The following is a 21610-nucleotide window of genomic DNA, read 5'->3' as shown; positions in this document are numbered from 1 at the left end:
ATTTTACATTGGTGTATAAAACAATAACGGATACGTAAAATTATTTGCCCCTACATTCAATAGGCCACTATGCTTTCTTGGTTACTTTGCCAAATTTTTATAATTTTATTTCTGTCCCTTTCCATACTATCAAACTATCAGTGTTCACTTTGCACTGATGTTCACATGTCGGTCCCTGGAAGCAAACTTTGGGTTCATTGCTTCCAGCTTGCAGATGACTGGAAATCCAAACAAGTTTGTTGTAACAACATCTACGTTAAAAGTAGATTAGTTCTGGATGGTATTCTGAAGCTCAGCCTTCTGATCTAAATGCATAAGCATCAGTACATGAATGTTCAGCATGTATCCTGTTTGCTCAAAGCCCTTTGAGCTCTTCATCTGTACCACACAGAAGAGCATTACCAGATACTTGTCCTTGGGTATTGCAAAGTCAAGTTTAGCAATTTGTCCACTCTCCCCTTTGTCCAGTTCTCCCCTTTCCTTTCTGTTCTTATCTTCTCTTCATCCCTCTGGTTCCTTCTTTGAGCCATTTCAGTAGGCATTAAATCATCCATTGTGATAAGGAAAGAAATCATAAAGGAAATAGCAAAATATTTTAATCAATGCAAATTGAACCTTGATTTTTGGGGGGTGACGGGCAGGGGTTAAAGTATTGGTGGGAGAAGGATAAAAGTACATTGAAATGAAAGATTTTACTTTTTAAATTTGCCTCTCACCAAAATGGAAGCATGAAGTTTGGCTATGATCACAAAAGCACATGATACTCATATGTGGCCATCTCCCCAGGTTATAAAATCTCAAACTCTTTGACTAAAATCCCAACAGCTGTTTGAAATACCTGTCCAAGATGACCCAGACAAAGTTGACTTGGAGTGTCAAAAGAGACTCCCGTCAAAAAAGATAAAAGTTCTTACTCAACCCTACACTATATGATGTTGGCATTGGTTGGGGGTAGGGTGACAAATTCCCTGGCTTGCCAAGGACCATCCTGGTTTTGAAACCAAAACTCCCATGTCCAGGGAACCTTCTCAGTCCTAGGCACATCAGGACATTTGGTCATCCTGGTGGCAGACAATCCCTCAAAGGTCTCTCATGTTTTCCCCCAGATGGTCACTTCTACCTTCAAAGCAAAACGTTTTATTTTTACATTTAGCATTTCTAAGAATTCAAAGGATCTTCCTTTTCTCCTTTGCCCAGTCAGTCTAGATAATTCTTTCTTAGTAACATCACTAGCATCAGTCTCCTCTTTCCTTATTGCCACCAACTTGGACTTTATTCCCTGATGCTGGGCTATTGTAAAACTTCCATGAAGTCTCCCTTCACTACAATGTGCATGGCCTTCGCAGATTAATCTTTTCAAAACCCTGCTTTGCACAAGGTTCAGTTGAAGTCCCACTTCTTCCATGAAGCCTGGTATCTTCCCTGGCAGGAGGGAAAACATGACCAGGGTGGGAGAAAGGAGTGGCAGAAGGTATCAGCTTAGTGAAGGTAGGGGTGCTGTGAGGCCAGTGCAGTCTATCACTTCGCAGAAGCTGCTAAAGAACAAAATCAAGACAGGATGCAGAAGGGAGAGACAGGCAAGGCACAGAGGCCAGTAACCCAAAAAAGGTAGTCTGAGTCAACCACCAAGCCAAGGAGGCCTAGCCACAGACACAAATCCCCAGGATCCATGTGGATATCCAAGAGCCACAGGGCACCAGGCTCAGCACACTAGACACAAGAGGGTCATACCAAGCAAATCCTTTGGAGAGCAGACTTTACTTCACAGCTAGTTCAAGGCAGGGCTGGCCACATGAGACGGGAAAGGAAACTGCAGTAGCAAAAACTGCCTGTCCCACCCTTTCCACAGCTAGCGGGTTCTAACTTGGAAAGCTGTTAATATATTAATGTATGCATCCCTTAAATGCAAAGACAACATCTTATAACTCTCTGAAATTCCCCACACCTAGCACAATATGTAGTCAATAAACACTTGATTTATATAGTATAAAATGTGCTGCCATGTTCAAAAGGCCATGTGTGTAGGAAATGATGAGGAGCACACAGCAACTCCACTTCTTTTCAGGGAGTCTGGAAGTCATCTGCCTGGTTGGGGTTTAAGATGTGCAATCAGCAAGTTGAGTGAACACAAATTCTCCCTTTCCTCTTCTTAAAACTTCAGAGCAAACCATTAACTCTCCTACTTCCTTTTGTATCTTAGTTCAAAACCTAAGCACAAGAAAAAATAATAACAAAACAAACTATCTTTCACCAAGACTGCAAACCAAGCCTCAGATCCAAAATAGCCTCATGTCTTCATGCTATAGTGTTTATTAGTACTTGAAGTTCAACCAGAGGGAATGAAATAGTTCAGTTTCTCAACTTCAGAGTTTTCAGCACATATGCTAAATCACTTCTTGAGCAAATGTCATGGTGTGTCCATGCTGAGAATCCCTTTAAAATGATCAGGTCTTAAAAAGACTTTGCTAAGAATATATTTTTCATTCAGTAACATTTAGGAAAAAAAGATCCAAGTTAAAATGAGGGCCTATTATGTTAGCTTTATAAATGCAATCACCTTTCTTTATTCACTGATTTATGAAGTCCCTTGAGTAAATAAAGGTAAAAACGTGATAGTTCATATTTACAAAAAATGTGCTATTGGAAATGCCTCAAGTGAGAGTCTTGTTTTAAGTGCCAGAGTAAACACCTGCAACTATAAAAGCAGACCACTGTATTATGTTTTCTATCAAAAAAAAACAGTGTCAGATGTTATTTTGGAATCTCTCGAGAAAAAAAAACGGAAGGCTTCAAAATGAATCTCTGATAAGAACCCGCACGGCATGCATAATGCTAGAAGTATTATTAACCTAATGAAAGCGACTACTCTAAACTTCGCAAATCATTAAATCAGGATTTCTCAATACTATTATCAATAGTCAAGCACTGTGGACATTTTGGACCAAATAATTATTTGTTTTGAGCGGCTGTCCTGTACATGGTAGTATACAGATGCCAGTAGCAGCCTCCAGCCCCCACCAGTCATGAAAAACAAAAATGTCTCCAGACATTGGCAAATGTTCCCTGGAAGGCGAAACCACCCCCAGTTAAGCACCACTGATTAAACTAGAGAAACTTTTTAAGAAGTGAAGTCGCTCAAGACAGTAGACTTAGAAGGACACAGCAAAGAATCAGTGATGTCAAGATGTCAAGGAAAGGACTTCCCTGGTGGCTCAATGGTTAAGAATCTGCCTGCCAATGCAGGGCACATGGGTTCGATCCCTGGTCTGGAGAGATCCCTAATGCCGCGGAGCAACTAAGCCCGTGTGCCACAATTACTGAGCCTGCACTCTAGAGTCCACGAGCCACACCTACTGAAGCCCACGTGCCTAGAGCTTGAGCTCCGCAACAAGAGAAGCCACTGCAATGAGAAGCCCGCACACCACAATGAATAGTAACCCCCGCTCACCGCAACTAGAGAGAGCCCACGCACAGCAACGAAGACCCAACACAGCCAAAAATAATTAATTAATTAATTAATTAAAAAAAAAAAAGATGTCAAGGGAACACTGTACTAACAATATAATCAGCTTAGACAAGCAATAGAAACAATGCACAGGACTAAACATACCTGAAAAATGGAACCATAAATCTAACCAGCAAGAACAATGGTATACTGAAGATAATGAGAAAGGCCAGCATCTGTTGAAGAACATTTTTCTTAAATTTTTATCTGAGAAAAAAATCAGTCTGGATAAAGTCAATCAGTTTCACTCAGAAACAATCTACAAAGAATGACAATTCCCCTTCCCGCTCCCCCAAAACACAAACCTACTTGTCAAGTATTGGTATTTTTATGTATGCATTTATGAATGTGAAGGCTGGCTTAGAACTCTCTGTATCCCCCATGCTTAGCAGTAGGTACTCAATAAATATTTGATTTAAATGATAATAAAAATGCGCCTTCATGTTCTAAAAGGTTTTAAAGAAGACATTTCAAAGAGTGGTGAAACGAATGATTTTGTACATCTCACCTGGAAATAAGAAGCTAAAGGAAAAACCCAGACAAAGCTCAGCAGAAATATCAGGGTGAGAAAAGCAAAGGTCAGAGAGTTGAAAAGACCTGAGTTAAATCCCAGCTGCATGGGTCCTAGATATGTGAATCTGGTTCCATTTACTCTACTGTACTCTATAGAATGAGTACAATAATCTTACCTCAAAGGATAGTTAGGATAAGTACATAAGATGAAGTACGCATAGTAAGAAAAAATATCAGCTCTCTTGATCTCCCTCTCCAAGATTAACGGAATTCTAACCACAAGTGCAATATCTACCCAAGTTAAGTTTTCTCTTTGAAGTCAGAAAGAGAAAAGTTTCAAATCATTGTGGACCTAAAACTAAGGGTTAACAAAGTCCCACACCAACAATAATAATGCAAAAAATCATCACGAGTACCAAAAAAGAAGACAGACACTTGTGATGGAAGTGTGGAATAAGCCAAGTGATGGAATAAGCCAAGAGAAGGGAAGATTCAGCACAGTAGAGAAAGAATTCTCAAGATGGTGTCAAAATGAATACCTCAGAAACAAATGTGTCACAGGTTTTTTTTTTTTTTTTTTTTGTGGTACGCGGGCCTCTCACTGTTGTGGCCTCTCCCGTTGCAGAGTACAGGCTCCGGACGCGCAGGCTCAGCGGCCATGGCTCACGGGCCCAGCCGCTCCGCGGCATGTGGGATCCTCCCGGACCGGGGCACGAACCCACGTCCCCTGCATCAGCAGGCGGACTCTCAACCACTGCGCCACCAGGGAAGCCCCTGTCACAGGTTTAAAAAGCAACCAATCCTGATTGGAAAAGGAAGATAAAAGGTGATAGGATGGATTTCTCTAGGAAAGAAAGAAAATAAAATTTGCAGATTGTCCTACAGATTTTATCATGTAGAAAGCTGTATTGAGAGCCACTTTCAGAAAAGAATCAGCCACAGATTCAAAAAATAAAACAGCTAAGCAAATGAAAATACAAAACAATTATTAACTCCAAGATAACTTAGAAACTGTATAAGAAAAGTAATTTTAGTATAAACTATATACACCCTATATACATATATATACATACCATGTTTTAGTATGTTTAAACTTTACATAGTATATATACTATATATAATATAGTGTATACTATAATCTATATATCATATAAACTGTATACATATTTGACTAAATACTATAGTATATATAGTCTAAACTATATATATAATATATAGTACAAACTATATATATATAGTATACATAGTATAACTATGTGATTAATTATACACAGTGTAAACTACATATATTTCATATTATATGAATTATATATAATTACATACATCTCAAATTATATAAATATGTAACTATATAACAGTTATAATAAATCACTGAATATGAATTCAACCAAAAATTGTGACTCTACTACCTTGGAAGGAATGGAATGGGGAAAGGAAGTATAAGAAGGCCAAAATAAATAATGTCCAAAAATGTTGAATCAAACAATAGCAGTATATGCATAGTATTTTGATATGAAAAGTAAATACTGGATTAAACAGCTAAAGATTTTGAAAATGGTTACCTTAGGGAGCAGCCAGAAGGACAAGAGGCAATACAGTGCAGAGGAATTAAGAGAATGTTGGATTTTGCCTAAGCCAATTAGCATTATTTGACTTTACAACTATGTGCTCATATTACTTCGATGAAAGGAGGAAATTATTAATTTTTTATAAAAGGAAAGAAAGGGAGGGAGAAAAGAGTGAAGTTATTTCCCTTAAAATAGATTTATACACATGTTGTAATATTATAAATATATTTATACCACCATAGTTCTAGGGACTGCAACTGTAGAAGAAAGCTACTGCTCCCAGCTTTTCAGTTGGTAAAAAACTCACCCTTACAGTTGAAGCATTCAAGTTCAAGTTCAATCTAATTGGCTGTATTAGGTCCAGAAACAATGGTTGATGGCTTAGCAGGAAGGAACACTGGCCTTCCAGGCTTTGTTTACAATTATTTCCTCAAACCCAGCCCCACGTTCTTCACAAGGGCTTGGATCACTGCTTCCACAAGTACTGAGGGCCTAAAACACAGCTCCTTCTGCTTTGGCCGTTCTCACATTGCAGTGAATAATACATAGTAAATAATTCAAAACTTTAATTATAGGTACAGGAGGTACAGGAGGACAAAGTTATTTAATTGATGGGGGTAGGAAGATGGAAATTAGTACCTTACTCACAGTGATACAGGGAGAAAACCTATCATTCATAAAATAACATCATCGTGAGAATTCCCAAGAATAAGTATGCGTTCTCACTACCACATAAACCAGGAGCAAAACAAATCCTCTGTTACATAACTCTTATTTTACCTTTCTTAGTCTTTGAGTAATTAACATTGATAAAAGTTGTTTTCTGGGCCACTCCACAGACAAACAGTTTCCCAGAAGAGACGAGCAAATAGGCCTAAGCATGTGATAGACTTGGAAAGCAATGAATCTTAACAAATTTGCAGCTGAATTATTCAACTGTTAAGCCTGCAGAGTCAAACAGAAAAGATCTGGATGAATAAATGAGGTTTTGTTACCTTTGTTTCTTTGCTAATTTTGTTTGTTGCAGCTACTTGTTGTCATGAGCACCAAAAGTTATGACGCTACAATTCACACCGAATATTTTTATTTGGAAAATAAGATTTCACTTACATAGTTGAGGTTCATCAACCACATGAACTGTGAATGGGAGGTTTACATATACCATAAATTTATTTGCTAAACTACTGACCTCATTTATTTTCAGATGAACTACAAAATGGTGCTCCTTCAGTTTAGAGAATTTTTTCACTTATTCATTCAAAAAATATTTGTTGAGTACCTACTATGTGCTATGTGCTACTATGTACTATGTGCTCTACGCTCTGTGCTAGGTGCTAAAAACACAGCAGTGCAAAACAGAGAATTTATAATATAGTGTGTTAGTTAGATAATTAAGCAATTAAACAAGCAATTATAATAGGATGATTTAAGTGCTTGGAACACATATAATAGAAGCACTCAGCATATCCTAGGGCTCACAGGTAGGGAGGGCTTAGTCAGGTAAGTTTTCTAAGGGAAGTGACATTAAGTGGAACTTAAGAAATGACTCGAAGTTACCCTTGCCAAGTAGGATGAAGATGAGGCAAAGAGGCTGAGGAAGGCCAGGGGCCAAAGAGAACAATGAGGAGGCCACTGCAATAGAGGGAGAGGTGACAGTGCCCTGGACTTGGGTGATGGCAGTGTTAGAGAAAAAGAGATGGATCTGAGAGCTATTAGGAAGACAGAACTGGTGGAATTTCATGACTTACTAGATGTGAGAGATGAGGAAGAATGAGGAATGAAACACAGCTGGATTCTGGCTTGAACAACTGGGTACGTTGTAGGTGTTAACTGAGCAAAGGGCACACCGGAAAGGCTGGTTGAGGAGGGAACTGATGAATTCAATTCTGAAAATGTTGAGTTTAAGGTACATAGCAGACATTCAACTGGAGATTTCTAACAGGCAGTTAGAATACAGTGTCTGGGCTACAGATATAGATTTGGAAGTCATTATCTAAGAGCAGACAGCTGAAGCCATGGATTGAGGCAAGACTGAGAAGTGAGAAAGTATAACTGGCAAATGGAGACAACCCTTTCAAGTAGGGTGACCATGAAGAGAGACAAGAATGAAGAAGAGTAATCAAAAGGGACAGGGAGCTAAGGATGAGGGGTTATTTTATTGGTTTCCTTTCTTTGGTTTTTAATTATATGAGAGATTTGAACATGCTTATATGCAAAAAAAAAAAAAAAAAAGTGCCATGGAAAAGAAGAGGTTAATAGTACAGAAAAAAGGCAGAGGAAAGGGGTGGTGTGTGGATAAAGGTGGTCCCTGGCGCAAAAACAGGAAATGGGAGAAGGGCTCTGTAGCTCATCTTGCTAGTCTTACCTGTATAATCTCCTGTTGTGTCCTAGCCCCATGCCAGCTCTGAAGGGAGCAACCAGCTATGTAAAAGACTGCCCCACTTCACTCCTAGAATCACTGACCAAGAGCTTTAAATCTCGAAACTTGGGATTTGGAAACAATTTGTAGAGCTCTTCTATGCCAGAGCCAAAGACTCAGGCACTTGCATGGTGCTAGCAGTAGCAGACCTTCTTTGCCACCCTCACCAATCCCTAAACTATAAGGTGAACAGAGAGCCTTTCTGCCCACTTCAGCCTAGCCTCTAGCCTCTCTTAGGGCAGGAGAGGGTCCTCTGTTTTTCCCACATCCTCAGGGCCCTGGTACAAAGAGTGGGTCAGGAAGGTGAGGAGACCATCAATCCTGCCTTATATCTCAGGTACCTGATTAGGTATACACACACACACACACACACACACACACACACACACACACACACACACGCACATATGCATGTAAACCTGTGCCTTGGGTTTGGAACCTATCCTATTCTCCACCCTCTTTTGAGACAGGCTTTCTAGCATAACCCTACTTTGCCTGGTTCCTTCACCATTGCTATTCTGTAATTTAAAATCATCCCCTATGCCAGTCACCCCAAAAACAAACCCCCTTTGGGCCTCCAGTGCCAGCTTAGAACTAGACTAAATTTACCTCACCCCTATTTGACCTTCATTCACCTTTCCTCTAACTTCTCCATCCCCAGCTCTTGCTCTCCCAGGTTCCCAACATGCCTTAAGGTCAGGGCTATGTCACACCACCAGTGGGATTCCAGGGCTGATAAAGAAGTTTGCAAGGCCTTGACTCTGAAGTCAAAACATAGAATAAGGCTCAAGTGAAATCACCTCCTTTTACTAGCCTAAAATCTGGATTATAACATGCTGTCTGTGCTGGTACTGAGCTGGGACTTGACGAATTCTTGACTGGTATAAAAGAACACTGAGTCAACCACAGCTGATGTTTCCACTTGTTTATTAATTCTGTGAGTTTTGGCAAATTGCTCAAGTTCTCTGAGTCTTACTTTTCTTATCTGCAAAATGGGAATGATTAATGCCAGCATCTGTATGTTTATGGCATCCTAAACACTTTATGAATGACCTCATGTAATCCTCACAACAACCTCATAAGGCACGTTCTGTTATTAACCATTAATATTTCATGAGCGAAGTTCAAACAAGCTAGCCTTATTTCAGACCCTGCCTCATTAACCACTGCGCTCTACTGAGCTAATAATATCTTCCTTCCTACTTGCAGGGCTATAGAGAAGAGCCTGAAATATGAAATAATGTGTGAGAGAACACTTGATAGATTATTGTTTAATGGATACAGAGTTTCAATGATACAAGATGAGAAGAGTTACTGAGCTGGATGGTGGTGATGGTTGCACTACAGCGTGAATGTACTTAATATTACTGAACTATACACCTGAAAATGATTAAGATGCTAATGATTAAGATGATTAAGTTTTATGTTATGTGCATTTACCACATACAATTTTTTTAATTTTTAAAAAAGAAAACCACTTGGTAGATTATAAAGTGCCACACATATGAAAACTACTAATGATGTTTTTAATTCTTTTTAACCTCTAAATGAGCAGGTTCCAGAAGAGGATTTTATGGGACTCACTTTTTTTTTTTTTTTTTGCCGTATGCGGGCCTCTCACTGTTGTGGCCTTTCCCGTTGCGGAGCACAGGCTCCGGACGTGCAGGCTCAGCGGCCATGGCTCACGGGCCTAGCCGCTCCACGGCATGTGGGATCCTCCCGGACCGGGGCACGAACCCATGTCCCCTGCATCGGCAGGCAGACTCCCAACCACTGCGCCACCAGGGAAGCCCTGGGACTCACTTTTAATCCTCTCTGAATATCTAGAATAGATGATGGAAAGAGGGGAAGCATACCGTAAAATGGCAGTATCTGTACTTCAGCAGCCCCTCATGGCAGATAGAAACAAGGAGAAAAAAAGTGGGTCCAGAAAGAATTTGAAAAAGAATAGATACATGTATATGTATAAATGAATCACTTTGCTGCACACCTGAAACTAACACAACATTGTTAATCAACTATACTCCAATATAAAATAAATTTTTTTTAAAAAAAGGAAAGAAACAAAGCAAAAAAAAAAAGTGGGACCAGGTTAGTTTTCACACGACAGTCTGAAGGTTCCAAGTCTGACTGCATACACCTTCTCTGGCCACCTTCTGCATTGTCCAATGGAGACTAGAATATGCTTTCAAAAGTTAGACCTATCTTCCAAAGGGAAAGGTCAAAGCTGAGTCTCAAGAGACAACATCAGTGTAAGGACTGGGTTTCAAATCTGCTCTTTCGCATCCATTTCTCTTCAGGCTGAGGCCGAGAGCTCCCCCAAAGATTGCCAGCATCACGTGTGAGTGATTCCCAGCAGTGTGCACATTTCCTACCCTGGCCTCTATCACTATGTGTCCTTCTGTTATTTATTATACTTATGCTATTGTAATCCATTTCCTTTCTTCTAAAAATACTTTTTTTCTTTATAAAAAGGACATATTCGCTATAAAAATTTTAGAAAATATAAAAGCGTTCTTGGCTAAGTAAGAAATTGTTTTCTGATTCTCTCCAGAGAATAAAGAAGTGAAGTTCAATCTTATTTTGTGGGTGAATTAAGTTCTGAAATTTTCCTTGGAGGTTTATTATATGGCACTCTGGTTGCATTCCTCCTTTTAAATAATATCATGAAAGGCTATGAGGTTTCTAGATAAGCCCACAAAATCCTACCTAATGAAAAATGAAGCTGAACTATAACATGGGTAGAGCTATGACACCAAGCCACCAGATTTGAGGCTCCTTCTAGGAGGCAAGGACTTTGCCAGCCATTTCTGAAGTATTGGCACCCACTGGGCATGAAGCAATGGTGATTCCTAACTTTGACTTTACAAAGAGAGAGAAACTGGTTTTGTGGGCATCTGCTCCCTCAAGCAGCATTAAGAGCACCAATAGTTTCCATAGTTGGAAGGAAGATGAAACCATCTGGTTAAAGAAGGGGACTTTAGTGTGCAAAGGTCACTGGTAGGGGGACCTTCAAGATGGTAGAGGAATAAAACGTGGAGATCAACTTCCTCCCCACAAATACATCTACATATGGAAAACTCCTACAGAACACCTAGTGAATGCTGGCAGAAGACCTCAGACTTCCCAAAAGGCAAGAAACTCCCCATGTACCTGGGTAGGACAAAATAAAAAAGAAAACACAGAGACAAAAGAATAGGGACAGGACCTGCACCTCTGGGAGGGAGCTGTAAAGGAGGAAAAGTTTCCACACACTAGGAAGCCCCTCCATTGGCAGAGACTGGGGGTGGCAGGGAGGAAGCTTCTGAGCCACAGAGGACAGTGCAGCAACAGGGGTGCAAAGTGGAGAGATTCCCACATAGAGGATTGGTGCCAACCAGCACTCACCAGCCTGAGAGGCTTCTCTGCTCACCCGCCAGGGCGGGTGGGGGCTGGGAGCTGAGGCTCCAGCTTTGGAGGTCAGATCCCAGGGAGAGGAGTGGGGTTGGCTGTGTAAACACAGCCTGAAGGGGGCTAGTGCGCCACAGCTAGCCAGGAGGGAGTTCAGGAAAATGTCTGGAACTGCCTAAGAGGCAAGAGACCATTGTTTCGGGGTGCGCAAGGAGAGGGGATTCAGTGCACCGCCTAAACGAGCTCCAGAGACAGGCACAAGCCGCGGCTATCAGCGCAGACATCAGAGACAGGCATGAAAGGCTAAGGCTGCTCCTGCAGCCATCAAAAAGCCTGTGTGCAAGTACAGGTCACTATCCACACCTCCCTTCCTGGGAGCCTGTGCAGCCCGCCACTGCCAGGGTCTCGTGATCCAGGGACAACTTCCCCGGGAGAACACAGGGTGTGCCTCAGGCTGGTGCAACATCATGCTGGCCTCTGTGGCAGCAGGCTCGCCCCGCATTCCGTACTCCTCCCTCCCCCTGGCCTGAGTGAGCCAGAGCCCCCTAATCAGCCACTCCTTTAACCCCCTCCTGTCTCAGCCAAGAACAGACGCCAGAGGGCAACCTACATGCAGAGGCGGGGCCAAATCCAAAGCTGAACCCCAGGAGCTGTGCGAACAAAGAAGAGAAAGGGAAATCTCTCCCAGCAGCCTCAGAAGCAGTGCATTAAATCTCCACAATCAACTTGATGTACCCTGCATCTGTGGAATACCTGAATAGACAAAGAATCATCCCAAAATTGAGGCAGTGGACTTTGGGAGAAACTGTAGAATTGGGGTTTGCTTTCTGCATCTAATTTGTTTCTGGTTTTATGTTTACCTTACTTTAGTATTTACAGCTTATTATCATTTGTAGATTTGTTTATTGATTTGGTTGCTCTCTTCCTTTATATATATATATATTTTTTTCTTTTTCTCTTTCTGTGAGTGTGTATGTGTATGCTTCTTTGTGTGATTTTCTCTGTATAGGTTTGCTTTTACCATATGTCCTAGGGTTTTGCCTGTCCATTTTTGTGTGTATGGTTTTCTTTTAGTATAGTTTTTAGCACTTGTTATCATTGGTGGATCTGTTTATTGGGTTGGCTGCTCTCTTCTCTCTCTTTTTTTTAAACTTTAAAATTTTTTTATTTTAATAATATTTTTATTTTAATAACTTTATTTTATTTTATTCGTTCTTTCTTTTATTTTTCTCCCTTTTCATCTGAGTTGTGTGCCTGACAGGGTCTTGGTGCTCCAGCCAGGTGTCTGGTCTGAGCCTCTGAGGTGGGAGAGCTGAGTTCAGGACATTGGTCCACCAGAGACCTCCTGGCCCCACGTCATATCAATCGGCAAGAGCTTTCCAAGAGATCCCCATCTCAACACTAAGAACCAGCTCCACTCAATGACCAGCAAGATCCAGTGCTGGACACCCAATGCCAAACAACTAGCAAGACAGGAACACAACCCCACCCATTAGCAGAGAAGCTGCCTAAAATCATAAAGTAACAGACACCCCAAAACACACCACTGGACATGGTCCTGCCAACCAGAAAGACAAGATGCAGCCTCACCCACCAGAACACAGGCACCAGTCCCCTCCACCAGGAAGCCTACAAAACCCAATGAACCAACCTTACACACTGGGGGCAGACACCAAAAACAACGGGAACTACAAACTTGCAGCCTGCGAAAAGGAGACCTCAAACACAGAAGTTAAGCAAAATGAGAAGACACAGAAATACACAGCAGATGAAGGAGCAAGGTAAATACCCACCAGACCAAACAAATGAAGAGGAAATAGGCAGTCTATCTGAAAAAGAATTCAGAGTAATGATAGTAAAGATGATCCAAAATCTAAGAAATAGAATGGACAAAATACAAGAAACGTTTAACAAGGAACTAGAAGAACTAAAGAGCAAACAAACAATGATGAACAACACAATAAATGAAATTTAAAATACTCTAGAAGGAATCAATAGTAGAATAACTGAGGCAGAAGAATGGGTAAGTGACCTGGAAGATAAAATAGTGGAAATAACTACCACAGAGCAGAATAAAGAAAAAAGAATGAAAAGAACTGAGGACAGTCTCAGAGACCTCAGGGACACATTAAACACACCAACATTCGAATTATAAGGATCCCAGAAGAAGAAGAGAAAAAGAAAGGGACTGAGAAAATATTTGAAGAGAAGACAGTTGAAAACTTCCTTAATATGGGAAAGGATAAATCAAGTCCAGGAAGCACAAAGAGTCCCATACAGAATAAATTCAAGGACAAACACAACAAGGCACATATTAATCAAATTATCAAAAACTAAATACAAAGAAAAAATATAAAAGCAACAAGGGAAAAGCAACAAATAACATACAAGGAAATCACCATAAGGTTAACAGCTGATCTTTCAGCAGAAACTCTGCAAGCCAGAAGGGAGTGGCAGGACATATTTAAAGTGATGAAAGGGGAAAATCTACAACCAAGATTATTCTACCCAGCAAGGATCTCATTCAGATTTGACAGGGAAATTAAAACCTTAACAGACAAGCAAAAGCTAAGAGAATTCATCACCACCAAACCAGCTTTACAACAAATGCTAAAGGAACTTCTCTATGCAGGAAACACAAGAGAAGGAAAAGACTTACAATAACAAACCCAAAACAATTAAGAAAATGGTAACAGGAACATACATATCGTTAACTACCTTAAATATAAATGGATTAAACACTCCAACCAAAAGCCACAGACTGGCTGAATGGATACAAAAACAAGACCCATATATACACTGTCTACAAGAGACCCACTTCACACCTAGGGACACATATAGACTGAAAGTGAGGGGATGGAAAAAGATATTCCATGCAAATGGAAATCAACAGAAAGATGAAGTAGCAATTCTCATATCAGACAAAATAGACTTTAAAACAAAGACTATTACAAGAGACAAAGAAGGACACTACATAATGATCAAGGGATCAATCCAAGAAGAAGATGTAACAATTGTAAATATTTGTGCATCCAACATAGGACCACCTCAATACATAAGACAAATGCTAACAGCCATAAAAGGGGAAATAACAGTAACACAATAATAGTAGGGGACTTTAACACCCCACTTTGACCAATGGACAGAACATCCAAAATGAAAATAAATAAGGAAACACAAGCTTTACATGATACATTAAAGAAGATGGACTTAATTGATATTTATAGGACTTTCCATCCAAAAACAACAGAATAAACTTTCTTCTCAAGTGCTCATGAAACATTCTCCAGGATAGATCATATATTGGGTCACAAATAAAGCTTTGGTAAATTTAACAAATTTGAAATTGTATCAAGTTTCTTTTCCAACCACAATGCTATGACACCACATATCAATAACAGGAAAAAATCTGTAAAAAATACAAACACATGGAGGCTAAATAGTACACTACTAAATAACCAAGAGATCACTGAAGAAATCAAAGAGGAAATCAAAAAATACCTAGCAACAAATGACAATGAAAACACATCACCCCAAACCTATGGGATGCAGCAAAAGCAGTTCTAATAGGGAAGTTTATAGCAATACAAGCCTACCTCAAGAAACAAGAAAAATCTCAAATAAACAACCTAACCTTACACCTAAAGCAATTAGAGAAAGAAAAACAAAAAACCCCCAAAGTTAGCAGAAGGAAAGAAATCATAAAGATCAGATCAGAAATAAATGAAAAAGAAATGAAGGAAACAACAGCAAAGATCAATAAAACTAAATGCTGGTTCTTTAAGAAAATAAACAAAATTGATAAACCATAAGCCAGACTCATCAAGAAAAAAAGGGAGAAGACTCAAATCAATAGAATTAGACATGAAAAAAGAGAAGTAACAACTGACACTGCAGAAATACAAAAGATCATGAGCGATTACTACAAGCAACTATATGCCAATAACATGGACAACCTGGAAGAAATGGACAAATTCTTAGAAAAGTACAACCTTCCAAGGCTGAACCAGGAAGAAATAGGAAATATAGACCATTCACAACCACTGAAATTGAAACTGTAATTAAAAATCTTCCAATAAACCAAAGCCCAGGACCAGATGGCTTCACGGGTGAATTCTATCAAACATTTAGAGAAGAGCTAACACCTCTCCTTCTCAAACTCTTCCAAAATATAGCAGAGGGAGGAACACTTCCAAACTCATTCTACGAGGCCACTGTCACCCTGATAGCAAAACCAGACAAAGATGTCACTAAAAAAGAAAATTACAGGCCAATATCACTGATGAACGTAGATGCAAAAATCCTCAACAAAATATTAGCAAACAGAATCCAACAGCACATTAAAAGGATCATACACCATGATCAAGTGGGGTTTATCCCAGGAATGCAAGGATTCTTCAATATATGCAAATCAATCAATGGGATACACCATATTAACAAACTGAAGGATAAAAACCATATGATCATCTCAATAAATGCGGAAAAAGGTTTCAACAAAAATTAAACACCGATTTATGATAAAAACCCTCTAGAAAGTAGGCATAGAGGGAAATCACCTCAACATAATAAAGGCCATATATGACAAACCCACAGCCAACATCATTGTCAGTGGTGAAAAACTGAAACCATTTCCACTAAGATCAGGAGCAAAGCAAGGTTGCCTACTCTCACCACTATTATTCAATATAGTCTTGGAAGTTTCAGCCACAGCAATCAGAGAAGAAAAAGAAATAAAAGGAATCCAAATCAGAAAAGAAGAAGTAAAATTGTCACTGTTTGCAGATGACATGATACTATACATAGAGAATCCTAAAGATGCTACCAGAAAACTACTAGAGCTCATCAATGAATTTGGTAAAGTATCAGGATATAAAATTAATGCACAGAAATCTCTTGCATTCCTAAACACTAATGATGAATAATCTGAAAGAGAAATAAGGAAACACTCCCATTTACCATTGCAACAAAAAGGATAAAATACCTAGGAATAAATCTACCTAAAGAGAAAAAAGACCTGTATGCAGAAAACTATAAGACACTGATGAAAGAAATCAACGATGATACAAACAGATGGAGAGATATACCATGTTCTTGGATTGGAAGAATCAACATTGTGAAAATGACTCTACTACCCAAAGCAATCTACATATTCAATGCAATCCCTATCAGACTACCAATGGCATTTCTCACAGAACTAGAAAAAAAGTTTTAACTATTTGTATGGAAACACAAAAGACCCTGAATAGCAAAAGCAATCTTGAGAAAGAAAAATGGAGCTGGAGGAATCAGGCTCCCTAACTTAAGACTATACTGCAAAGCTACAGTAATCAAGACAGTATGATACTGGCATAAAAACAGAAATATAGATCAATGGAACAGGATAGAAAGCCCAAAGATAAACCCACGCACATATGGTCACCTTATCTTTGATAAAGGATGCAAGAATATACAGTGGAGAAGACAGCCTCTTCAATAAGTGATGCTGGGAAAATTGAACAGCTACATGTAAAAGAAAGAAATTAGAACACTCCCTAACACCGTACACAGAAATAAACTCAGAATCAATTAAAGACCTAAACGTAAGGCCAGACACTATAAAACTCTTAGAGGAAAACATAGGCAGAACACTCTACAACATAAATCACAGCAAGATCCTTTGTGACCCATCTCCTAGAGAAATGGAAACAAAAACAAAAATAAACAAATGGGGCCTAATGAACCTTAAAAGCTTTTGCACAGCAAAGGTAACCAGAAACAGGACGAAAAGAAAATCCTCAGAATGGGAGAAAATATTTGCAAACAAAGCAACTGACAAAGGATTAATCTCTAAAATATACAGGCAGCTCATTCAACTCAATATCAAAAAAAAAAACAAACAAACAACCCAATCCAAACATGGGCAGAAGACCTAAGTAGACATTTCTCCAAAGAAGTTATACAGATTGCTAACAAGCACAAGAAAGGATGCTCAACATCACTAATCATTAGAGAAATGCAAATCAAAACTACAGTGAGGTATCACCTCACACTGGTCAGAATGGCCATCATCAAAAAATCTACACCAATAAATGTTGGAGAGGGTGTGGAGAAAAGGGAACCCTCTTGCACTGTTGGTGGGAATGTAAATTGATATAGCCACTATGGAGAACAGTATGGAGTTTCCTTAAAAAACTAAAAATGGAGGTATCATATGACCCAGCAATCCCACAACTGGGCATATACCCTGAGAATACCATAATTCAAAAAGTGTCATGTTCCACAATGTTCATTGCAGCTCTATTTACAATAGCCAGGACATGGAAGCAACCTAAGTGTCCATCAATAGATGAATGGATAAAGAAGATGTGGCACATATATACAATGGAACATTACTCAGCCATAAAAAGAAATGAAATTGAGTTATAGGTGGATGGACCTAGAGCCTGTCATACAAAGTGAAGTAAATCAGAAAGAGAAAAACAAATACCATATGCTAACACATATATATATGGAATCTAAAAAAAAAAAATGGTTCTGAAGAACGTAGGGGCAGGACAGGAATAAAGATGCAGAAGTAGAGAATGGACTTGAGGACACAGGAAGGGAGAAGGGAAAGCTGGGACGAATTGAGAGAGTGGCATGGATATATATACACTACCAAATGTAAAATAGATAGCTAGTGGGAAGCAGCCGCATAGCACAGGGAGATCACCTCAGTGCTTTGTGACCACCTAGAGGGGTGGGATAAGGAGGTTGGGAGGGAGATGAAAGAGGGAGGAGATATGGGGATATATGTATACATATAGCTGATTCACTTTGTTATAAAGCAGAATCTAACACACAATTGTAAAGCAATTATACTCCAATAAAGATGTTAAAAAAATAAAAGGTCACTGGTAGATCGAATGCTCACAAATTGGGGACCTGCTTCCTAGAATGTGTTGAAGAATGATCTCAACATCTCCTACTTTCTTGGTGACACAAATAGTCAACAGCCAGTCATATTTATTATCAATAGATGGCTCTTTTTTATTCTTTAACTAACATATTGGTTCTTGGAAGGAACACAGAAGTATTTCTGAAGGCAACAAACTGCCTAACTCCAGTAAATTTTCTCCTTTCTGTGCCTACAACAGTAGACACAAAAGAACTAGAGAATAATAAATGAAGAAAGCAATACAATTTAATATAAGAATAATTTAAGTAACTCACTCTTTGCATTGGACTGATTTCTTAAAAGTCTGGATCTCACTCACTAGTGCATTTCCTTTTTTTAAAATTTATTCAATAAATATTTGCCTATAGGGCTTCCCTGGTGGTGCAGTGGTTAAGAATCCGCCTGCCAATGCAGGGGACACGTTTGATCCCTGGTCCGGGAAGATCCCACATGCCGCGGAGCAACTAAGCCCGTGTGCCACAACTACTGAGCCTGCGCTCTAGACCCCGTGAGCCACACCTACTGAGCCCACGTGCCACAACTACTGAAGCCCACGCACCTAGATCCTGTGCTCCACAACTAGAGAAGCCACCGCAATGAGAAGCCGGCGCACCGCAACAAAGAGTAGCCCCCGGTCGCTGCAACCAGAGAAAAGCCTGCGTGCAGCAACGGAGACCCAACGCAGCCAAAAATAAAATAAAAATTAAAAAATTTATTTTTAAAAAAATATATATTTGCCTATAGTTTCTATGTGCCAAGTGCTGGGCTAGGTTCTAGGTAGGCAGCTATAATCCCAGCGCCTCACTAAGTTTCAGACTAGTTAAGCTAGGAGAAGACTGGCAGGGAGCAGGTACCAAACAAATAAATATACATTTCCAATCTGTAATAGATGCTGTGACAGGGAATAACATGAGGGAATCTACTGAAAGGGAGTAGGAGTGAAAAGCATTGCAGGTAAAGGAATCTACCTGTATGGGTACTGAATGAATTGAGAGAAAAACAATGTGGCTCAACAAGTGAGCAAAGGGGCAAGTGGCATGAAATAAGCTTACAAGACCTTGCAGGAGTCTGGATTGCATTCTAAGTCCAAGAAAAGCACTGAAGGCCAAAGCCAGGAAGATATTACCCAATTTATGTTTTAGAAGTATCACTCTGATTGCTGGATGAAGGATAGATCTGAAGAGGTTCAAGAGTTGAAGCCAGGAGATCAAATGGAACCAAGGTCTCTTGAAAAAAAATAGGTTATAAATGATAGACACATCCTGTCAAAATCTGTCCAGGCCCTGGGGGAAAAGGGCCTTCTTCATATTACTTATTATTGTTTGACATTATATATTTATTAATTTATATAATTGTATATCTGTTCAGTGCCTGCCTCTCCCATTAGAAAGTAAGTTTGGTGAGGATAGGAAGGTTGCCTTTTTCACTCCTGTATCCTCAGTGCATAGAACATTGTCTGCCACATAGATTCTCAATAAATATTCACTAAATGAATGAATGAAACATGTACTTAATCCTTTTATGAAGCAAAGGACCATTCTGTAAAGCAAATCATCAGCCTCTTTCTTACTCATTTTGAAAGTCTGGATCTTTTTACCTCAACTGAGAGGAACTTGAGGGAAGAGTAAACCAAGACAAACAAAGTTTATTGTACTGAATGGAATGACCTCATAAAACGTAAATTCCAGGAAGACAGAGACCTTGAATGTGCCTATTATGTATTTTAATGAATAAATTAATGAAACCAGAGCTCAGAGCACTTGTCTGTGGTTTCCAGAATTGTGCTCTTTTAACAGATAATAAACAACTTTGCATTTTAAGATGGTATTTTAGCTATTCATCAAAGCATTTAAAGTCATCTGATTTGACAGCTCTCATAGCAAACTGGTTGGCATTAGTTGCAAAATAAAAGGCTTCCACCTATTTCAGGGGGAAAAAAAAACAAAACAGTATCATGGCATGGTCTGCAATAAAACTGGCAGAATGATCTATCCATTCATCTACGTCAAAGCTCTCTGCTATCTTGGCCCCAGAAACCCAGAATTTAGGAGTGAATTGTCATCACTGGACATCAACATACTTCAGAGGGTGATCACTGGATACTAAGGTCAGCAAGTTAGCAAGTTTCTGGACCCCTTCAGCTGGAAATGGCTTCCTAAGGCAAGCTCTACAAGGCTGTATTAGTTTTCTGTTGCTGCTGTAACAAACTACCACAAACTTGGTGGCTTAAAACAACAGAAATTTATTTTCTCACAGTTCTGGAGATCAGAAGCCCAAAATCAAGGTGTCAGCAAGGTTTTGTTCCTTCTGGAGGTTCTGAGGGAGAATCTATTCCACACCTCTCTCCTAGCTTCTGGTGGCCTCTGACAATCCTTGGCTTGTAGACTTATCATTCCAATCTCTGCATCCTTCTTTACATTGCCTTCTTATCTGTGTCTTCTCCTCTCTTCCAAGAACACTTGTCATTGGATTTAGAGCTATCCTGGTCCAAGACGATCTCATCCCAAGACCCTTAACTTAATTGCATCTGCAAAGACTCTTTTTATCAAATAAGGTCATATTCACAGGTTCTAGATGGACATATATTTTGGGAGGCCACCATTCAACCCACTACAAGGAATAAAGCAAGGTTAAAGTGTAAAAAAATGTGCAATTCCAATGAGGTAGCTATCTGAATTAATATGACCAGAATAGGTGCTTGCAGGGAAAGAGGGGAAAGATATTTTGTTTTGGCATAAGGTCACAACTTTTTTTTCTTAATGAATAGAAAAACTAAAGAGGAGAAGTAGGTGCCTAATTATTTAATTAATTCTGATGAATCGATATCAGAGTCCCTTGAAGGGCACCCAAGTTAAGGGGAGGGCCGTAACCATGAAAGTGGGTAGGCAGTAGAGGAGGCATTACTAGGTATCCTAGACAGCTCTTTGAGCCTGTCAGGTGCATCAGCTCTGTACTACATTACTTCCCCTGCCCTCATATCTCCAAACTGTTTTGGAGAAAAGCCTCTCCAAACCTTGAGCTTTTCTCTAGGTCCTGAGACACCAAACTAGCAACCCAAATCTAACTGGATGTTGACCTCTTGTCTAACCACTTGATTTGTGGTGCTTGACGTTGAACTGTACCCCTACTGAGATGAACCCCCTACAGCAGCTCAAGGTGAAAGACCCGATCCCTTTCCCTGACCATCAACCCCCAAACCCATCTTTCCTCTTTGATGTGCAGAAGCGATAGGTTGTCCCAAATTCAACAGATGCTTGTGCGTTGTCCAGAACCCCTTTCTTTACACACTCCCTGGAGAT

This window comes from Grampus griseus (genome assembly GCF_964374135.1).
Source record: "Grampus griseus genome assembly, chromosome: 15".
Classification (NCBI taxonomy): domain Eukaryota; kingdom Metazoa; phylum Chordata; class Mammalia; order Artiodactyla; family Delphinidae; genus Grampus; species Grampus griseus.
The sequence above is the reverse complement of the archived record's forward strand: the minus strand, read 5'-3'. Positions refer to the sequence as shown.